The 20518-nt window shown below is 36.5% G+C and overlaps 1 pseudogene; it reads right to left on the bottom strand.

Moving 5' to 3' along the window:
* Positions 1–9953: 9953 nt before the first annotated feature.
* On the bottom strand, positions 9954–11004 carry LOC115517067 (annotated as a pseudogene).
* Positions 11005–20518: the final 9514 nt, after the last annotated feature.

Raw genomic sequence — 20518 nt, 5'->3', positions numbered from 1 at the left:
CACTTTGAGGTTATCAGATTAAGTCTTATGTTCTAACAAAATACACAAGTAACAAACTACCAACACAACAAGTAGCAGATCTGAGTTAGAGGAAGAGTACTTCAGCTAACTTAAGAACCAAGAAAATATGCCTGGTCATTTTATCACTGGGTGAACTTTGGTAAGGATTGTGGTCTTACGAACAAAACTAAATTTAATGCACTATTTTTTCTGTTTATTTTCTTTTAACAATAATAAATATTTGAAGACCCATTGCATCAGGATACATTTGTTAATAATATTAATGGATCTTCACTGATTTTGAAGCACCCAGGATACCTCCATATACTTAAACACATATTCCAACAAGCACAGACTTGTCCAACTGTATCTTGTAAGTATCTCTTGGATCTCTTTCCGCGTCTTCATTTTCAGTGCATTCTGGCTTCTTAAAGTAGATCCTTAAATGGGCTCTCATGGTTTAGTCTTGTTCTACTATCACTGATTTTTATTTCAGCTTTGGTTATATTTCTAAAATGCAAATCTTATAATGTTTCTCCCTTGCTAGAAGCCTTCCAGAAGTTTATTACTCTAGTAAAAAAGTCCATCCTTTTATAACACCTTGTGATCTGTATTTGTCTTGGTCTCCATCTTTCTCTCTTACTATTCTTTTAATAAAAATGTACACTACATAAAATGCTTATATTATGGCATTTTTTTAGAATTACATTTTATGAATTAATGGTGCTTCAACAAGATGTATAACAATTAATTATCCTTTCTGTTTTCACTGTTGTTGACTTTTATATTAAGATTTTCCCATTAACACTCAAGCTTTTTAAAAACTATTTGTCATAGTAAATCTTCATGTATTTTTTAAATATTTAAAATTTTCATTTTTATAGACATAATTATATTTTTAATTCACACATGTTTGTTAGACCCTTGTGTAACTGAAAATTTGTTAATGACTGTTAAAGATCAGCAAATTAGATTTAAAATCCTTGAATGAAAAAACTTATGTTCTTTTAGCTATATTTTTTCTGTGCTCAAAAGTTTCTCACAATTTATTTGAGGAGTGTATGTTTTGAAGTGCTTTCTAAAAATGAGATCTTAAATGTGTTTCTGAAGGCACATATGGTTTTTCTTTATCCTTAGACTTGCAAGAATATTGCCTAGTTCCATGTAAGTATAAACAGGTTTTAATTCTTTTAGCCAGTCTACTTATGACATTTTTGTTCAATTCAGAGTCTTATTTCAATCATGTTCTCAAGTATAGTTCCCCTTCCAATAGCTCAGCTTTTACTTTCTTCAAAGAATCAATAATCCTTGATTATGTGTCCACATATACTCGGTGTCAAGTCAGTAACCTCTTTTTCATTGCTTTAAGGTCTTTGTTATCTTCCAACATATCCAGTTTTTCACATTCAATAGTCATGCTTCTGTTCTATATTCCTCCATATGAAGCTGAAAACATCCATGTCAAATCCCTCCCTTTATTTGCCATTTTTCTTATCTGACCTATTTTCAGGTGTTTTGCTGGACTCTCTCCCTACTTAACCAAAAGGAAAACCAGGCCCCCTTAAATCTTTCACCAATATCACCTAACACAAGGCCAAATCTCCCCAGCATCTCTTTGAGATGCTCCATACATCTTAGGTGTGTTTCTGAAGTTCTTGACTGGTAGCCACCTGCTATGTACTGAATGCTTGTGTCCCTTTAAATTTTATATATTAAAATTCTTCCCCCTTCACCCCTGCAAGGTGATAACATTAGGAGATGGAACTTTGGGTGGTGCTTCCGTCATGAGGATGGAGCCTTCGTGGATGGGATTAGTACCCTTACAAAAGACACCCTAAAGAACTCTGGAACCCCCTTCTGCCTTCTGAAAAGAGAGTCATCTATGAACCAGGAAGCAGGCTTTCACCACACACTGAATGACGCCTTCAGAACTGTGAGAAATAAATTTCTGTTATTTATAAGCCAGCCAGTCTATTCATAGCATCTCAAATGAACTAAGACAGGATCTATACACCTTTGTAAGATAATTGCTAAATCCCAATACCAAGGCCTTAATATTAGATTAAAACATTTTCTAGCCTTCTTGTTAAGTATATGGGTGTAGTAAATTATAAAACATGGATACAAATTTTGTATCCTTTGGAGTGTCCTTCCATCTGATCTGCGCTAATTTTGTGAACTTATTTTGGCAATGAGACCGTAGTAAATGACACAAAATGACATTTGTAAAGTATTACTTTGCAGTTGTTCTCTTGCTGCTTTTGGAACCTACTTGCCAGGTGAAGAAGCCCAGCCTAGCCTGCCATCAGCATGGTGAGACACACAAGGACATGACCAAGTTAATCCCATCATCCTAGCTGATATTGGGCCAACAACAAAATAGAAGAGTAGTCTGTTCACACCATCCCGTTCCTATACAGCTGAGCTGGTCCAAACTGATATAAATACTCAAGTAAACCACAAGATTGTGAGAAATAACACATGCTTGTATTTTAATCTGCTAGTAGGTATGGGATGATTTGTTGCATAGGAAATTTAACTAGTAACAGGCAAGACAGTGTTAACTATAAAAGGAACCATTTAGTATGAAAACCCTTGAGTAACATCTGCTCTATTTACGTAGAATGGAAATTATAAGCCTGAGAATGAGATATCCGTAATGCATTAAGAAGTCAGTTAAGGAAATGGAGGTGGTTCTTCAAACAAGGCAGAAACTCCTATGTGCCCTTCATTTACCCCGATAGCCATGGGCCTCATGGGACCAGCCTATCCATGTTGTATATTTCAAAGATAAGCATACTAACCAGGAATATTTCACCTGAGGATAGCACATTTGCCTCTATGTAGCAGTTCCTAGTGATATTAAACTTTCCTTGCATATCCTTTGCAAATAAACTCTGCAATGGCTAAATTGTGCAGTGAAGAAAATCTCATATTTCAATCAATTTTAAATAAAGTTAGAATTTCTTGTGTCCATATTGGGCCATCAATTAATTCATTTTTCTCCTAATGGTTGTATTACCAAAAATTGTAATTCTTTTTTTTAACAGCTCTACAATACTTTGTATATTTAAATTTTCAAAAGAAAAATTAAAACATCTGAGACAAAGATTGATACATAATGAATGTATGTTCAATGAGAGAAATTCACTTTTCAGTTTTAGGACAGTGTTTGTTTACTCTTTCTACAGACCATGTCATTCTGACCAAATACACTCAATTTTATAGGTCATTATAATCAGACTAAGACTAATAGATAAAATTTAGGTTTTGATACAATCATCTCACAATCTTGAAAAAAAATGCTAGTATATTTCAGTAAAGTTACTCAGGTGACCACTGTAAGTTTTAACTTATATCCCTGGACTGTGTTTTGCTAATAAAATCTAGGGCAAGACCCACTAATGCTCCCTACTTATTATTGATAGTATAGTTTTCACTCTTACTCTATCAGAAAAGAAACCCCCTTTTTCCCTTTCACAACACATTCTATATCTTTAGTATTCTGAATTCAAACACTGATTCAAGTTCCTGCAGTTATCAGATTAAATTTTATGTTTAAAGTCTTTGTAATATTTCAACATATTCAGTTTTTATTATTCAATAGACACGCTTCTGTTCTATATTTCTCCATATAAAGCTGCAAGCATCAATGTCAAATCCCTTCCTTTCTTTGCCATTCTTCTTATCTGGCCCTTCTCCCACTGGTTTGCCATTCTTTCTTCCTATAGGTCCCTCTGATTAGATATAGCCATTTCCCAATTGTCAAAATACTACATTTACTCTTACAGGAAGATAAGTACTGATTATTATTACTTTTACATTCAGATGGTGGCTTTGGTTCTAACACCCTTTTTAAAGTTTATGTTTCCATTATTAAGGTTTGATTAATTCCCAGCAGGAAAACTTTCCAACCATTGGTATTATTAGTACTATCCAGCAGTTCTGTGTCATGCAACTTCATATTTAGGCCTCCCACTTTCCTATTTACTTCATCAGCATGTTAGGTTTCACTTTAATATCCACGTTAATTTACAGATTTATTCATTACACGTAGAAAGTCAATCGCTTCCTGATATTGATTTTATTTGTAGCAAAATGGATGATTTTTACTTTATAGCATATTTAGCAACTCTCTGTTTCAGGATAACCTTAAATAAAAGACAATGTAGTCAAAATCACGTTGTATATTCAAACGAGTTGACATTTGATAATTATTACATATTGTCTGTTTGTAAAACAAAAGACTTCTCAAAGTTTAACTATTATTTATTTTTTTTATTTTTTTTTATTTTTTTTATATATATGAAATTTATTGACAAATTGGTTTCCATACAACACCCAGTGCTCATCCCAAAAGGTGCCCTCCTCAATACCCATCACCCACCCTCCCCTCCCTCCCACCCCCCATCAACCCTCAGTTTGTTCTCAGTTTTTAACAGTCTCTTATGCTTTAGCTCTCTCCCACTCTAACCTCTTTTTTTTTTTCCTTCCCCTCCCCCATGGGTTCCTGTTGAGTTTCTCAGGATCCACATAAGAGTGAAACCATATGGTATCTGTCTTTCTCTGTATGGCTTATTTCACTTAGCATTACACTCTCCAGTTCCATCCACGTTGCTACAAAAGGCCATATTTCATTTTTTCTCATTGCCACGTAGTATTCCATTGTGTATATATACCACAATTTCTTTATCCATTCATCAGCTGATGGACATTTAGGCTCTTTCCATAATTTGGCTATTGTTGACAGTGCTGCTATGAACATTGGGGTACAAGTGCCCCTATGCATCAGTACTCCTGTATCCCTTGGGTAAATTCCTAGCAGTGCTATTGCTGGGTCATAGGGTAGGTCTATTTTTAATTTTCTGAGGAACCTCCACACTGCTTTCCAGAGCGGCTGCACCAATTTGCATTCCCACCAACAGTGCAAGAGGGTTCCCGTTTCTCCACATCCTCTCCAGCATCTATAGTCTCCTGATTTGTTCATTCGACACATCCCCAAAGGCAAGGGAATTAAAAGCAAAAGTGAATTACTGGGACCTTATGAAGATAAAAAGCTTCTGCACAGCAAAGGAAACAACCAACAAAACTAAAAGGCAACCAACGGAATGGGAAAAGATATTTGCAAATGACATATCGGACAAAGGCTAGTATTCAAAATCTATAAAGAGCTCACCAAACTCCACACCCGAAAAACAAATAACCCAGTGAAGAAATGGGCAGAAAACATGAATAGACACTTCTCTAAAGAAGACATCCAGATGGCCAACAGGCACATGAAAAGATGTTCAGCGTCGCTCCTTATCAGGGAAATACAAATCAAAACCACACTCAGGTATCACCTCACGCCAGTCAGAGTGGCCAAAATGAACAAATCAGGAGACTATAGATGCTGGAAAAAGATTTAATGGAAGTCTGAGGAAATAATACCTAAGATATTCTGGAAAAGGAAACATTAAAATTTTCCACTCTAACATCTTTCACATTTTTTGTTTTAAATTTATATAGATAGGGGCGCCTGGGTGGCTCAGTCGGTTAAGCGTCTGACTTCAGCTCATGTCATGATCTGACAGCTCGTGAGTTCGAGCCCCGCGTCGGGCTCTGTAATGACAGCTCAGAGTCTGGAGCCTGCTTCTGCTTCTGTGTCTCCCTCTCTCTCTGCCCCTAACCCACTCACATTCTGTCTGTCTCTCTCAAAAATAAATAAACATTAAAAAAATTAAAAAAATAAATTTATATAGAAAACAGAAATAGAAACTTAACTGAAAATAAAAATGCATATTTTCAAAAATATTGGCATATTCAAATAGATATAACTCTAGATTCTTTATTTTTCAAAAACATCTATATATTCCATGAAAGACATTTATTAATTTCCTCAGGAGTACTAGTTCATCTGTGAGAAAGAACTAGCAAATAATCAACATTAGCCATTGGGAACATTTATGGTAGCATCGCCTGAGGCAGGTTCTCTGAAGATTGCTCACCGAGAATTTCTGAAACTCATCAGCAGACAATATTCTCTTTAACTTGTATATTAATAAGGGAAAAAGAAAGTTGTATCCAAGTTTGGTTGTCAAGAATAGTTTAGGATTTATTATCTGTAGTACCTTAAAAGAAGGGGCTTTAAGTGTGCTTCTTATCACAAATTGGGAAGGATTAAAATGTGTAATTAAAATATATACTTTGGAAGTAGGCTAATACAGTGGAAAGCAAAACATTCATTAAATGCAGTGAGTTTGGCAATGAATGCATTGTTTTATGTGCTGAGTGTGGCTGACCACCTGAAATAGATCAGAAATAATTTTGGTTATAGGAAAACCACAGGATCCCAGGAAGACAGAGTGAGATCTTCTGGGAAATATTTCATTGTAGCCATGTGGCAAACATACTTTAATATTTGGCTGACTGGTTAATTTCTGTGTGTATTCTTTAGTAGAAAACAGATCTCACTAGGGCTCAATCTAACGCTGCATTCAATTCTTTCGTGCTTCTGAAAAGCTTCAGCTGTATATTTTGGACGCAATTCTGTCAGTTGCATAAAGAAATACAGATGTGATCACTTATCATGAGAGAAAGCTGGTGCTGGAAAATTCCCAGGGAAGATGGGAGATAAGTCTAACCTTGCAGAGTATCCTGATGATTATCAAACACCATATGGCATAAAGACAAACAAATGGTGTTAAAACAACATAACCATTGTTCAATACTTTCAGACATTTATGTCAATATAGCAAGGAGGAATGATAATAAGGATGGTTGGTGGAGATGTATGCATGATGGTGTGAGGCAGAGTTGTCTTAAAACATATTAAGACATAACAGTATTGGAACAACTGGATTCTAGTTCTCTTTGACTAACTACCTGTGTGAAGTTTACCAAATCACTCTGTTTTTCTGGGTATCATTGCAAAAATCCAAGATTGAATAATTAAATGATATTTCAAGTTTCTTAATGACTTCAAAAATCCATTTATTTAAAAACAATCTCAGTTTTCACTTATTTATGTTTTCTGGTGTAAAAATTTGATTCTTTACTTATAAAATAAGTTATGGTAAAGCGAGGTACAGCATGGTGATTACAGTTATTGTGTATTTGAAAGTTCCTAAAAGAGTAGATCTTAAAAATTCTTATCATAAAAAAAAACTCTGTATGGCAATGAATGTTAACTAGACTTATTCTGGTGGTCATTTTCAGTATTTCCAATATTAAAACCTTATGTTGTATACCTGAAACTAATATAATGTTTTAGATCAATTACATCTCCATTTATTTTTTTTACATTTTTAAAAATATTTGTATTTATTTTTGAGACAGAGAGAGACAGAGCATAAGCAGGGGAGGGGCAGAGAGAGAGGGAGACACAAAATCCAAAGCAGGCTGCAGGCTCTGAGCTGTCAGCACAGAGCCCGGCACCAGGCTTGAACCCACAGAGTGTAAGATCATGACCTGAGCTGAAGTTGGATGCTTAACCGACTGAGCCACCCAGGCGACCCTACATCTCCATTTAAAAAAGAAAGAAATCTTTTTCTTTAACCATAAAAATTAGATAGTAAGTTGTCTATTCAGTAGATTTAATGCATTTTAATACTATTTTAATTTATAATTCTCTCAACTTTCCCTCATTATTTCAGTTGAGTTTTGGACTACATTTATTTTGACATTTTAAGTAGGCTCCATGCCCAAAGTGGGACTTGAACTTATGATCCTGAGATCAAGAGTTGCATGCTGTACTGACTGAGGTAGTCAGGTGCACCTGGACTACATTTTTTATAACTAAATCTGCCCACCCCCACCCGCCCCCTCCCCACACACACAAACACATATTCAGAGTAGAAAATATTTCTGGCTACATGGTAAAATAGCAACTAATAAAAATGTAAGTAAATCTATATCTACTTTAAAGTTGCAATCATAGTCAATTAATATGTCTTTTAAAGTTCTATTAAAATGTATTTAATAATTAATAGATTTTGAGCAAAAGGAACACTAACACTTCGATTGAAGATGATTTTTTGGTCTTGAATAAGTGTGAATGGTGTCCTTGAATTGTGAACAATGTTAAGTAGTTAATTTATTTTTCTTCTTTGGAATCTCGTAAGTATCAATTCTATTTCCAAAGACTATTCACAAATAGGGTGTATTATCACACTCATCCATCAAATTCAGTTACTATCCAACCAAGTAGTTGAATTAGGTGTTGCCTATATTGGATATTGATTTTTTTTTAATTTTTTCTTTTTCTTTCTTTTTTTTTTTTTTACAAGAAAAATATTTATTTAGGTTTGGTCAGTATAGGTAAGATATACTGGAGGGCCACCTGGGTGACTCAGTCGCTGAAGCATCTGACTCTTGATTTCAGCTCAGGCCATGATTTCACAGTTGGTTATGAGATTGAGTCCAGCATTAGGCTCTGAACTGGGCATGAAGCCTGCTTAAGATTCTCTCCCTCTCCTTCCCTCCCCACCTCTCTCTCAAAAAAGTTAAAATTTTTAACTACTATAGGACTTCATCAGCAAGTCCAACTTTTAGTGATAAAACTACTGTACTGGGCAAAGTTAGCAGTCAAAAACCCACATCTACCCTAACATAAGTACAACAGCATGACCAAGAAGGCCCTTACACAACACAGATTCTAGGATAAACACAGATTTCTACAGACATCATTGTGTTACACTTTAGGGAAAGCTTTCCATTCACAACTGCACATTAACTCATATACAAATAACTTGACCCTACATAAAAATGTCCTTTCAACAACATTCAAGGTAATTAATTGTCACAATTTTCAAAGTTGCAGAGGTATTAAAGAAAGGAAAAAAAAAGAAAAAGAAACACACTCACAAAAAGGTAAATTGTGACAAAAGTACGCGTTAATTTTCTGGACAGTATCCTGTCTCAAATTAAATGACATTATATAAAGTTTGCTGGAAAAAATATTCCAAAACTGAGCCCTGTACATTTACACTTGAGCCTGAGCCACTCTGAATGTGGCAGGAACCTGTAGTTCAGTTACCTTTCCCATGCACTTTTTTCTCCTTTTGAGGGTCATGATTGCAGTCTGTGTCGTTTGAGTGGTGTGTGAGAGAATTTTCACTGCCCGCGGGAAAGTCTACACTTATGTACCCCCACACTGAGTTGGTTTCCATAACTACTACCTCCTCTGCAGGTTCTCTCCTATGAGCTCTTGGAGGATTTATTACCACTCCCCGGAGGAAAAAAGCTGTCTTCTGCTGTGTCCCTCCCCCTGCGAAATCCAGAACCTAGATGTGCTCTGCCAGGAGGAACTGCCATTACTTGGACCGTTGGCCAGCTGACTGCAGTCTTTCCCTGTGGCCTCTGCCTGTCCTTCAGGCTCAGAAGTGTAGTCTTGCTGGTACTTGGGCTGGAACCTGAGATTGTTGCTATTGGTACTAAGCCAGCTGCTGGCGTGTCCCTGTCAGTTGCTGCTGAAAAACTAGCCTGGTGCTCAGCATGCCCTCTACTTCTTCCTCAAGTTGAATGATGAAGTCATTCAGTGCATCCTGACTGCTTTTAAGTTCCTCGCTGTTTTCTTCCGTAAAGCCAACTCTGCTTCAAGTTGTGCAACACGTCCCTGTGACAGCTGACTTCGAAGCTCTTGAAACACTTGGTTAAGCATTCAACACTTTGCCATTCACACTTTGCCTGTTTGGCTCATTCGAGTGTAGACCCAGAAGTTCAAGAGTCACAAAGTCCACATTCTTATTGGCAAAACTGATACACAGTGTCTCTAAGTCACTATGCTCATGGTTCAGAGCAATGCATGTTCCCTTTTTACAGTTTACTGGACTTTTACGTGTTCAAATCACGATTTTAAATCTCTAGGTTTTCATTCCTCCAAACTATCTGAAGACACAGTGTGCCACATAGACTTGAGACTTCGGTTTTTCTATTTGCTTCCAACAGAAATATTTCTCAAGTGTCTACATGCTCTAGAAGGGGAATTTTGGGGAGGTGGCTACTTCTTTGGAATAGTCCCATACCATCAGGACTCTGAAGCAAGGGGAGGGTAAAGAGAAAAAAGCTAAAACACAAGGTTCATCTGATAAGTTTTACATTAGTCATGATAAGCTGAAAGTGTAAGATTGTGGCTTTGTCTCGAATAGCCCAAGTCTTGCTGTGAAAGTACTTGGCTGTCCTACTATAGCTTTTTCCTAGTGGGATGGTCATTCAAGTCTTGGCTGGGGAGTATGATTTGTTTACCTAGCAGGCATAAATTTCTAGGCACTCAGTTCATTTGGGACTTGCTCCAGTTTGCCTTAAGTCTGTTCATTTTTAGGAAGAACAAGTTGATCACTGGGTCTCAGATCTTGTGGATCTCAGTTGGGCACTGCTAGGCTGTTGGATTTGCCTGAGGTACTGCATTTGGGTAGTTCACTCTTGTGTCTTTTGCTCCTTGGTTGCTAGTCACATTACAAGGATGTCTTCCATGAGTGCAGGCTCTTACAGCTTTAGTTTTTCATCAGACTCCCTTAAGCCAGGTCCATCATTATAATTAAAATCTGGAGTGCCTGGGTGGCTCAGTGGGTTAAGCAGCCAACTCTTGACTTCAGCTCAGGTCATGAGATTGAGCCGCATGTCAGGCTCCATGCTAACAGCATACAGCCTGCTTGGGATTCTGTCTTGCTCTCTCTCTCCACCCCTCCCCTACTTGGAGGCGCTCAAAATAAATAAACATGTAAAAAAAAAAATCTGTGTACTTGCCCTCCAAAGCTTGGACAAATAGTTCATATTGTTTTCATCTTAAAATTAACTCATTTCCTACATTAACTATGAAGTCTGTTTTACTCAAACCTTTTTGGGAAGAGGTTCCTCCTTGGTCAGCTTGAATCGTCTCCAGACAGAGGCTGTGCCAGTGCCAGTCACATAAGCCAAGGCCGTGCTGCTGGCTTGTAACCCAGGCTGCCAGGCCCTGCTACCTCTGGCCTCCCAACTCCTCCTCCTGCTGCAGCCCCTGTGCTCCCGCTCCCCTTTCTGTATCATATTTATTTTTGGTGTCTCTGAAACCTTAATTTTCCCCTGAAAATTAAAAGTTCTTATTATATGTAGATGGATCCTCCTAACACTGGATGACACGAATGAAGACACTGTTAGTCCACACTTGTGAACCAGATAATACTATACCAATTAGATCAATTTTGACAAATTTTATTTGACACTATGACACAGATTTTCAGTTTATGTTAGCTAATTATATATAATAGTTGTGCATATATGCATGTATACGTATATATACACACATATATTTGCATACATATATGATCATACTTACAATTTTATAGCTATAACTTGTGAAGTCATGGATGTTTAAGGATCGTTCTATAAAGCAGGTTATATTCAAACACAGTATTACAATTTTTAAAAGTAATGTACACAAATTCCAGAATGTCAGGATTTCCTTGACAGATTGCTGTAATAACGAAGAGATATATATGACTGCTGTTTCTATAGTAACAGGATAGAGTCAGGTAATCAAATACAGGATATATATATTTTTAAAATTTATACCCACCCATCCCCATCCACATACATGATAAAAGTTTCTTCTTTGTATATACATTATTGGTTATACCTCATAACCAATAAATTAAAAAAAAAAAGTCTTGACCATATTCCTCTAATATTTCTAATAGGTTACATCTAAAATTTTTGAAATGACAGAAACTGGTTTTCTGTTGATTACTTGCTCTTGTTTGTGTTATGGTTTGATTTTCATGAAATACTGTATTATAGACATAGGATAGATAAATGTAGAGATAGAGATTTATATTTTTCTAATTTTATATGCAGATTAATTCTTACCGTTGAGAGAATTAAATTAGATCTCTCCAACTCAGATGTGAATGCATATCTATGTATATCTGGGTTCTGAACATTGCCATAATTGACACCTGAGACTAAATAATTCATTATGGGAGGTTGTCCTGTACAATGGAAAATATTTAATAGCATCCCTGGTCTCTGTCCACAAAATGCCACCAACCACTCCCAGTTGAGACAAGCAATGAATGCATACATCTCAGGCAATGTGTACCAAAGATGTCTTCAGTTGTTGCCAAATGTTCCCTGGGAGACAGATTGGCCCCTGTTGTGAAAAGCTGGTCTAATGTTTTAAAAATATTCATTACCAGTCCAATACATATTAAAGATGATCAGGAATAAATTGATTCAAGCATTTGAACTGTATGAAAATTAAATACAAAATTTTGATGAGTTTTCACAGACTCTTCTAATCATTCAAATCCTGGGTCTTTAAAATATTAGCTACATCAGTAAATTTCTTTCCTAAAAAAAAAAATAAGTCATTTAATAATATGTAATAAAAAAATCACACAATATATATGTGATTTTTAAAGGAAATTTAAAAGGTGTAAGATTTTGTGCTATGTACAAGCTAATTAATTTGCTTGCCATGTTTTCATGTATGCTGGTGGATGACATGAGATTCCTAAGTCAAAGACAGACAGTTTATTGCCAATCAATAGCAGTAGCCAGATTATCTGATTTATATAAGTTCCTGAAGTCCCATTTTTTTACAGGGAGACACAAAGAGAGCCAGATGATAACTACATATGTAGGGTGGATTATATTATGGGAGAAAAACTCTGAGTCTAGAGAGTTCAAATCTCATCTAATGGGGAATTAGTATACTGTCCCTTTGTTCTAAAGGTGACAGTATATCTTTCAAGCCTGTTTGCTATGAAAATATCCTATGAAAAAAGTGTGGAAGAAAGACAGCCCATGCTTTGCCCCCAAGATATACAAAAACATGAGACCCAGGGAGAATTGTTTCTCAACAGGTCCTACATACAGGTAGATTACATCAAATATAAACTCAAATTTAATTACTGCAAAACAAATGTTGAAACACTTTGAAATAAACAAAGACTGGCATATACTGACTTTATCACCATTATAAAAATATAAAACCTATGTAAGATGTGTAACAGCTGGCCCTAAATTTTAAAATAAAAATAACCATGCTTTTAATCGTCTTCCTGTTTTCCACTTCTAGAAAGAGTGTCCTGTGGTAATTACAGAATCATATTTGAGAACTAGCCTGCCTAGATTCAAATTTTGGGTTAGCTACTTACCAGTGATCTGACTTGAGAAGAGTTTTCTTTTTTTAACTGTTCACTCAGTTTTCTGTAAAAGAAAGATGCCAATACTTGTCACATCCGCTGTTTCTAAAATTATGAATGGTAATTCAACGTATACTGCATAGAAAATAAATTCTCAATAAATACTATTATTTTTCACTGTATGAGTGCATCCAGTTTGCAAGTCACTGAGGCAAGCATTGAAATGCCAAGATAAATAAGACACGATCCTTGTCTTCATGAAGATGATGGTTGTTAGATGAGAGAAACATTCACCAAAAGTTAGTTATGTTATCTTTAAATATGGTAAAGTTATGTAGAAAATATTATACTTTCTATTAAGGTCTTTTTATGCTATATAATTAAAGAAAATATGAGTATAATTTATAAATTAAAAAAATGTATTTTAACTTGAAAAGTGAGTTTCCCATATCTCAAATAACCATATATAAATATACAAATATACAAATAACTATATTTTGTATCATGGTGTTTGGAGGTTGAATGAAAATTAAAACGCAATAATATTATTGCTTCTTTAAAAAATTTTTTTAGTGTTTATTTTGGAGAGGGAGACAGTAAGCAGGAGAGGGACAGAGAGGGAGAGACAAAGAGACAGAATCTGAAGCAGGCTCCAGGCTCTGAGTTGTGAGCACAGAGCCCGAGGCGGGGGGCTCGAATTCACCAACATTGAAATCGTGACATGAGCTGAAGCTGGACACTTAACCAACTGAGCTGCCCCCATTACTACTTCTTTTAAACCATTTAACATAGACATGGATATAATATTCATTCTAAAACATTGGCGATGTAGTAAAACATTGCTATATTTTAGCAGTCTAGTGAAATAAGAGATGGCTCTAACATTTATTACTATTTCCTTAAAACACTTTTAAAGTTATTTTTAAGTTTTTTAATGTTTTTTATTTATTTTTGAGAGTGACAGAGCATGGGTGGGGAGGAAGAGATGGAGAGAGGCACAGAATCCCAAGCAGGCTCCAGGCTCTGAGCTGTCAGCACAGAGCCTGATGCGGGGCTCAAACCCACAAACCGTGAGATCATGATCTGAGCCAAAGTAGATCAACTGACTGAGCCACCAGGTGCCCCTAAAGTTCTTTACCTTCTACATACAATTTCTAGAAAACTAAATTTATCTCAGATTGGGCCCTAAATTTTTGTTTCTCTGAATATTTTTGTGATGTTTCTGGGTTTAATTACAGGCTATTTTTTTTTAATTTCTAACTTTTCATTAGCATTAGTATTCCAGAATAGACAGTTAGACTCATATTCTTGATATTTTCTAATATCGCTTCAAATTTTCTTTGTCTTTGGCAATTTGGGATGCTGTTTCTTTTACTTGACTCATCCTCCACGTCCATGATTCAGTTTAGATACTAACTCAGCAAAAATTCTCTTTGATCTTCCTAATGAAAAATTTCTGTAACATGCTTCTATCTTTCACCCATTATTTTTTTTCTAACCAACATTTGCTGCACTTTATGGGCCAAGCACTCTACAATGTGCCTAAAAGAGAGATTAAATAGGATACCACTTCTTTCTCTCCATGAACATGAGGTTTAGAAGTGAATATTGATTTGTAAACTTACTATTTTCATTTCAGACAATGACTTTCTGTAGCCTGTTAGCTATGTGAACAGGAACACACAAAGGTGGGGAATACGCTCATACTTGAAAGTACTAGGAAACAGCTAATGAATAAAATAGGAAACAAATTCTAAGGAGAAGAGGGCGGGCAAAGAGCATTTTAAAACCAGGGTATTTTTTACTGAAATCTTACGTTTGGTAGGCCTGGAATACAGGTTATGTCACAGGTGAAAAGCTGATGTAGTTCTTTGGAAACATAGATATTAGATCAGGACGGGTTCAAATATTTAAAAAACTCACACCAGGTGCTACAATTGTGTTAGACTTCATTAACTCTGACAGTAACATAGAAACCATATATGAGCTAATACTAGTTAATCAGAATGAGGATACCTCTGTTTGACGCTATACTGACTAGTGCAAGAAAAAACTGACAATTCCCCTCAAGATTTGTTTTCTCAGTTTCTCTTTATGTCCATGTTATGTCCTTCTTCCCTTTGACTTTTACCTCTTTAGAGAACAGAAACAATGGGGAAACCTGAGATATTTGAGAAACCCAAAGCTTTCCATGTGGCTGGAGTGGACTGAGAAGTGGGAACAATGGAAGGTAATGAAGTCAGGGAGTTAATATGAAATTAATCATATTTTGTATCCTTCTATGGATTAAAATACATTTCCAGAAAATACATTTAAAATTTTCAATAAAACTTTTAAAATATGTGAATACGAATAGATTTCTAACAGATGACCTCCCTGTAGTCAATACCGTGGAGGTTCCCCTCAAGAGCACACTATTTTCTTAAGGGTTGGTTATCAGTTTAGACATTTTGTTATCACTACTATAAATGCAAATAGTATCTGTGGATTTTCAATTCATAAGGATTTCTAGGATCCACACTGGAATGAAGTATGTTTAATAAATTAGCACAAAGAACAGAAATACGAAGTTTTCATATTCAATTATTTTTGTTTGTAGTATTGTGCCAGTTAGTGATAAATTGCCCTCCCGCTCCAAAATGACCCTGTTAGATTGCTCTGTCAAAATGATACTTGCCTTTCTGCAATTTTTTTTTTTTTTTCCTGTTCCAGCTGGCAAGAAGTTTTGTCAGTTGAAGGGACTGAAGAGGCGTTCCAGGAAGTTTTTCTTCCCAGTTCGCTTCTGCTCACTCACAGCAGTCGACTTTTGCAAGCGTTGGCACACCTTCAGGGCCCATCCCTGGGGCTGCAGCAGGGCAACACAGAGCAGGCAGCAGCTTGCCCAAGCGCCCAGCCCCCTCCGCTTCCTAGCGGAGTCTCTCCAGCTCCGTCGGCGCTCGCTTGCAGATTCTTCTACTCCGGGCTCCTGCAGTGCACACCTGTGCGCACTCCCCCGAGCACGCAGCCCCCTCCGCCTCCTAGCAGTGTCTCTACGGCTCCGCCAGCCCTTGCTTGCAGATTCTTCTCCTCGGGGCTCTTACAGTGCGCACCTGTGCGCACTCGGCTGCAGGCGCCTTCCTCACTGCCTTCCCACACCACCGTGAGGTTTTATGGCAGAGTCCCTCAGACCCCTGAATCACACTAGGCTTCCCCAGTGCCCTCCTCCTCCAGTGCGTGGCAGCCGACAGCACCCACAAAAGGACAGCTTTCCCTGTCACCCAAGAGGGCAGAGTTTTGGCAGGTTCTACTACAGGGTTAAGGTTAGAATTAGGGGTAAGAGAAGGGTGAGATACTTCTCTACCATTCGATGAGCCACAGCTGTGACTTCTCTAACAAGGCCCGCATGTCAGCCTGGGGGGAAGGAGTCTCCTACAGGCACTGGGTCTCAGCCCTAGAGCTAGTGACTGCTGTTTCTATATTTAGAGTTCTCTACTTCTTACTAGCCAATCTCTTCTTACTCTAATCTTCTATTATTTTTTTATTGTTTATTTATTTATTTTGAGAGAGAGAGAGAGAGAGAGAGAGAGAGAGAGAGAGAGAGAATCCAAAGAGGCTCCGTGCTGCCAGCACAGAGCCTGGAGCGGGGTTCCAAGGGACAGACCGTCAGATCACGACCTGAGCTGAAATCAAGAGTCCTAGGCTTAACTCACTGAGCCACCGGGGGCCCCTAATCTTCTGTTATAATTAAAATTATTTATATTAAATTCCCCTGTCGAAATTACTGTACGGTTTCTTTCTCCTAATTTGACATTAACTGATATAATGCAGGACAATGCAAAAATCATAGTCCACAATTCCATGTATTGATCTTACTCCGTAAGTTTAAATTTGACGGTCTCCAATATTCTAGCATCATCAGTATTATTATAACCCTTACCATTCATTTTGTAATGAATATTCAATATGAAGCTGGCACTATTTTAGTACATTCATATATGTATCAAGTAAGTGAATCCTTACAAAAACATATAAGACAATATTATTTTCCTATATTTAATGGATGAGTTAACCGACACTAAATAGTTTAAGTATCTTGTCCAGTATTGTGTAACTCAGTTAAATGGCAAAGCTGATATTCACATACGGTGTTTCTGGCTACAGAATCTATGTTACTGTCATACCCTGTTAAGGTTTTATTGCCCTCAATATATGCACATCTCTCTCAAATAAGAACACATCTGTATTAGTTGTATTAACACAGATAAATAATATGTAGAAGTATTTGGAATATTTCTACAAAAGCCAAGGAAGATGGTGAAACCTTAGCACATTGCTGTATAATTCTAATTACCATTAATTATAGGTACTGATCATATCTAAACCTGTATTAATGATAGACATTTAAGCAGACACAATAAGTAAGTTTGCCAGAGCAATAACCTGTCTTGTTGCCTTTATATTTTAATTAGATTTTCATCCAGAATTAATTACTTCAATTATTTTCTCCTTGTAAATATATGTTTATTTTCATTATTGTTATAAAATATCTGGAAAAAATCCAGTGTGTCCAAATTTCACAAGTCACATACTCAAGCTCTCTGAATAGCAAATTCTTAATGTCCGGGATTTTCCTTACTGACACTTATGACTTATTAGTATCTGACTTCTATATAGGGAAATAAATGTCATCTGCCTCATCTCATAGAATATAAGCTACTTCTGGGGAAGAGCCATGTCTGTCTAATTCTTTAAAGCTTAGCACAGAAGCAGTTTGTCTTGAATGAATGAATACATAATGAAAACTAAAATAATTCTCCCCAATTTTATTTTTCACTTAATACCTTTAAATCTGGAATGAGCTTTTCTTGGGGAGGAAGGGAGATCTGTTCTTATACATATAAATCATTTAGACCACATCGCGCTTTTAGTCCTTCCCTCTTTACCCATGTATGTTAACATCATTCTCTCTTTTTTTAAGTTTATTTCTTTTGGGAGAGACGGGAGGGGCAGAGAGAGGAGACAGAGAATCCCAAGCAGTTTCCACACCAGCAGCAGCAGCAGCACGGAGCCTGACACGGGGCTCGAACCCACTAACCATGGGTCATAACCTGAGCCAAACCCAAGAGCTGGATGCTTAACTGACTGAGCCACCTAGGTGCCCCAACACCATTCTCTTGAAAACAAGTTCTATCATTCTACTATTAATCCCTGCGTCTATTTGATAGGTTCTGAACACTTTGTGCTCGGTAAGAGTTGATGATGGATTCTTTCATCTACAGTTTCTAACTAAACGAGGGAGTATAATGATGTAACACAATGCATTGCATTTTCTAGGTGTCAGTATGTGGAATTATGTGCTTCCTCTAATGATGCTATGTTGAGGAAATGGAATGTAAAGTATCATTTTGAGCCTGTAAATGTGGCATGTTGCATAATGAAAAAGAAAAAGTGGCAGTTGTTCAGAGATATGCTGGTGGAGCCTTACTGCAGAATTATAACAAAGAATACTGAGGGTGAGCTAGAGGATATTTTAAGCTCTGCTTTCATCTTTTTTATTTGTTTCTTCTCCAGTGCTATGTTTTAATTAAAAGAGTAAATTGAAACAGCCTGAATCTTTTAGCACCAATGTTCTCTAGGGATGTTACACAGCCAATTGGGTTAAGAACCAGGCATCTGCAACATAATTTTCAGCCAACTAGTCAATGACTAGCACTCTGGCCCTGGATAAATCTCATAATCCCTTTGTAACAGTTTCAATACTGGCAAAGTGTAAGGACAAGTTTGTCAGCACATAGTTCCACTCACTAGGAATAAAATGACTCTAAGGCAACACTCAGGACTAAGGGCTATTGAATTCACTCCAAACCCAGTATTACAAAGGGAAAAAGTTGACAGATCTTGATGATTTACTTCAAATCATGATACAAGGAATTCATATTTAAGAGGAAACTGAAACATTTAATCAAAAAATAATGAACATGCAATATGTAGTTTGCACAGGAGACTTTTGCATATATGCCAAATAGATTATTCATTTCAGCAGACCATTTCACTGCCATTTTTTCACTTTCACTTACTGATTTCTATGTAGTCAGTTAGTGAGATTAATAATTTCAGATATAAATGTGGCTTAGAATATCAAGTTGGACATTTAGATTTCGATTTAGGTGGCTATGGACTTCATAAAATTGAGGTACACACACATTGCTCTTTAATAGACTCAAGGGTCCAAAACAAACATAATTAACAATTAAAAATAAACTCTATCAAAACAAAGTGGATACTCTGATAGAAAAAAGCAACAAAGTATTCCCGCCAATTCCTTGTTCTGATGGAGTTGCACATGTAACATTCAGGCAATCAGAATTTATATTTTCAAGATAATCTGCACATAGAAATCTCTGTTTAACAAGCATATACAATAACACCTTATTTTGACTAAAGTTCTGTCACCATTCCTGAGTGAATTCTCTTAAATTGCAGATGCCTAATGTTAACACTCTGAATTGGTATTAAAACCAATGGTAGAGAACTGGAATGATCTCTACTCTTTCCTGTCCTTTCCACATACTTCAAATCGTTTTTATTATTCATTTCTGTTTCTTAGCAAACATTGTGTGTATGTATTTGTGTTAATGAGAAATAAAATTTTGTTCCAACCACAAGACTAGATTGAGTTTAACAATCTTGAATTCTTAGAATTGCTACAAGACTAAAGAAGAAAAAAATATATAAGCAGAGGAAAACAGACATTATTAAAAAAAGAAGAAGAAAGAAGGAAATTAAGAAATTGAGAAAGAATGAAAGCAAGGGGGAAGAAAAGAGGAAGGTAGTGGAAAGGAAAGGGGCAAAATGGTATCACGATCCCTATCAAAAGGAATTTGATTTTATATTTTTAAACATTTGAATTGCTTAAGTGATTGTTTACTAATCTAGAATCATTTTCTTTGAGACAAAATGTGCTTGTGAATAAATGGATAGTTAAGGGAAAGCTCAAGTGTTGTTGCATTATAAGTCACAGGTAGCTGAGTGTGAGGTATTTTTCCTTTTTGGTGTAAATTTTTGGCTCCATCTAGTTTGACAGCATGGACCCCAGGCTTTCACCACACCAAGTCAAGCCAACTGCACACTCCCACTCTTTGTATGCTACCATCTGGAGGGCTGTTCCCATTTATCATGAACTAACTTGGGCTCATCCGTCAGATGCTATTTGATGCGACACTATGAATCGAGCTTCCTTTGCACCTGCAAATTCAGGTCAGACATCCTACTTCTGGGATTCCATAAAACCTAGTACTTCCATGCAATATCAATAACACAATATATCTTTGGTGTCTATTGTTTTTCTCTCATTCAATTGCAAGCTATGCTCTAAGGCTACAAAATATGGTTTATGATAATATATGTCTTCTATAAAACTTCCTTTATGCTGAGCA

Source organism: Lynx canadensis, chromosome B3 (assembly GCF_007474595.2).
Source record: "Lynx canadensis isolate LIC74 chromosome B3, mLynCan4.pri.v2, whole genome shotgun sequence".
Classification (NCBI taxonomy): domain Eukaryota; kingdom Metazoa; phylum Chordata; class Mammalia; order Carnivora; family Felidae; genus Lynx; species Lynx canadensis.
This window is presented reverse-complemented; position numbering and strand designations above follow the sequence as displayed.